This window comes from Rhinopithecus bieti, unplaced genomic scaffold (assembly GCF_001698545.2).
Source record: "Rhinopithecus bieti isolate Rb0 unplaced genomic scaffold, ASM169854v2 scaffold_39870, whole genome shotgun sequence".
Taxonomy (NCBI): Eukaryota; Metazoa; Chordata; class Mammalia; order Primates; family Cercopithecidae; genus Rhinopithecus; species Rhinopithecus bieti.
This window is the reverse complement of record NW_016817144.1, coordinates 565,543-568,440: the sequence shown is the minus strand read 5'-3', so window position 1 is coordinate 568,440 and position 2,898 is coordinate 565,543. Positions and strand designations below refer to the sequence as shown.

General features: G+C 39.3%; 1 protein-coding gene across 3 annotated transcripts in view; it reads left to right on the top strand.

The window, feature by feature from the left end:
• Positions 1 to 2,898, top strand: part of PITPNC1 (phosphatidylinositol transfer protein cytoplasmic 1) — a 346,211-nt gene that overhangs the window by 164,757 nt on the left and 178,556 nt on the right. The window lies entirely within an intron of this gene.

The following is a 2,898-nucleotide window of genomic DNA, read 5'->3' as shown; positions in this document are numbered from 1 at the left end:
TTTTGGATTTTCCTTTTTTTTTTTTTTTTTTTGAGATAGCCAGCTGTATTGCCCAGGCTGGACTGCAGTGGTGCAATCTCGGCTCACTGCAACCACCACCTCCTGAACTTAAGTGATTCTCATGCCTTAGCCTCCTGAGTAGCTGGGACTACAAGTGTGCACCACCACAATGCCTGATTAATTTTTGTATTTTTTGGTAGAGACAGAGTTTCACTATGTTGGCCAGGCTGGTCTTGAACTCCTGACCTCAAATGATCCACCAGCCTTGGCCTCCCAAGTGCTGCGATTACAGGCGTGAGCCACCGTGCCCAGCCTAATTTTAGATTTTCTGAGACAAGTATGCATATTCAAAATGTAAAGGTAATCTCTGAAGGGGTAGTAAAATAATCCATAACCTCCGAGAGAAAACTTGATCAATCCACAGAGGGCCCGAAAACAAAAAAGAGAAGCCTACAAAAAGCATGATAAATAGAAAACACAAATTTGAATGGCAAAATAAAATGAAATGTCAAATACTCACTATAGTTAGCCACCCTCGCAGCTAGAGATGCCCATGTGACCTAGTTCTGGCCAATGAGACATAAGATTTTTCCTCCTTGATAAAAAGAGGGATGTTCAAGGAATAACTTTGCTATTCAAAGAGAATCTGTTCTGATGTATCCCCACTTCATGATTTGTGTGTAAGAAAGTGGGGAGTATGGGGGCTGACTGTTGGAAAGAACACTAATAGCACCTACCAAGTGAACCTTGATAACAACACTGGACAATAACCATACCAAAAAGAAACTTATAGGCCAATCTCAGTTGAGAACATAGGCATGAAAATACTATATAAAACATTAGCGAACAAAATACCTCAGAAAATAATAATAATAACAATGTATCATGACCTAATCAGATTTACCCCTGAAATTGATGAAATTAACATTTAATAAATCTGTGTACTTATTCAGAGTAAACTCAGGAACACATTAAGGATCCTTGTTATTACCATGTCTGTCCAACATTGTGTAAAGGTCCTAGCCAATGCAATAAAGCAAGAGAGAAATAAAGAGGAAAGAAAGAAACAAAATGATAATTTGCAGATAATATGATTGTCTGATAGAAATTTAAGACATTTTCTACAGCTGTTGCCATCAATATGAGAATTCAGCAAGATCGTTGGGTACAATCCATATAGAAAAATCCACAGCATTATTATACAGCAGGAAAAATAGGGAAAATATAATTTAAAACATTTTATTTATAATAGAAAAGAAACAAAGTTACCCAGTAATCAGCCTACAAGATATGGAAAATCTTTTGGAGAAAACATAAAACATTTGTGGAAGTCATTTTAAAAGCCCTAGACAAATAGTGAAATATACCATATTCATGGATAGGAAATGTTACAAAGTTGGCATCAAATCTCAAATCAATCTATAAATTTAATAAAATTAACTTAAAATGCCAACATGTTGTTTTTAATAAAATAGAACTGGTGCTGGGTGCGGTGGCTCATGTCTGTAATCCTAGCACTTTGGGAGGTCGAGGTGGGCGATCATGAGGTCAGGAGATTGAGACCATCCTGGCTAATATGGTGGCCGTTTCTATTAAAAATACAAAAAATTAGCTGAGCATGGTGGCACATGCCTGTAGTCCCAGCTACTTGGGAAGCTGAGGGAGGAGAATCGCTTGAACCTGCGAGGTGGAGGTTGCAGTGAGCCAAGATCGTGCCACTGCACTCTAGCCTGGGTGACAGAGCAAGACTCCATCTCAAAAAGAAAGAAAAAAAAAAAGAACTGGAGGAGATATTCATAAAATTCATATGAACAATTTGGAAAGCTGAAGGAGGAAGTTGACCTACCAGATGTCATTATAAAGCTAATTAACTAATTACCTATGTAATTATATAAGTAATTAAGGCAGTGGGGTACTAGAGCAGAGTTAAACAAACTCATGGAACAAAGTAGCCCCAAAACAGATCCAAGCCATTATTAGTGCTTTGTATTTAATAGAGCTGGCATAAAATTATTGAGGGGAAGATGAACTCCTCAGTATATGATGTTGAGATGACTAGTCTTCTAATTGGAAGAATGACTAGAGCCCTCCTTCACACTACACACACAAATAAACTCCATGGCTGGGCATGGTGGCTCATTCCTGTAATCCCAACAATTTTGAGAGGCCAAGGTGGGAGGATCAATTGAGCCTGGGATTTCAAGACTGGACTGGGCAACATGGTGAAATCCCATCTCTACAGAGAATACAAAAATTATCCAGGTGTGGTGGCACACACCTGTGGTCCCAGCTGTTCAGGAGGCTGAGGTGGGAAGATTGAGCACTAGAGGGGGAGGTTGCAGTGAGCCAAGATCACGCCACTGCACTCTAGCCTGGGCAACAGAGCAAGACCCTGTCTCAATAAATAAATAAATAAATAAATAAATAAATAAATTCCAGATTGATTAAAAACCTAAATGTGAAAAAATCAAAAGAAAATATATGCAAATAGCTATATTATTTGGATAGTAGACTAGGACTAATTAAATAAAATATAAATAAATGCAATCATTAATATTACAATGCTAAAATTAAGAGCCTTTGCATAGCAAAAAACACACACATAAAAAGTTAAAAAAAAAACAAAAAAAACCTTTGCATAGCCAAAGACACCAAAATTAAAAGAACCATCCCTGGACCGGGCGCAGTGGCTCACGCCTGTAATCCCAGCACTTTGGGAGGCCGAGACGGGCGGATCACGAGGTCAGGACATCGTCTCTACTAAAATACAAAAAGAAATTAGCCAGGCGTGGTGACAGGCGCCTGTAGTCCCAGCTACTCAGGAGGCTGAGGCAGGAGAATGGCGTGAACCCAGGAGGCGGAGCTTGCAGTGAGCCGAGATCGCGCCACTGCACTCCA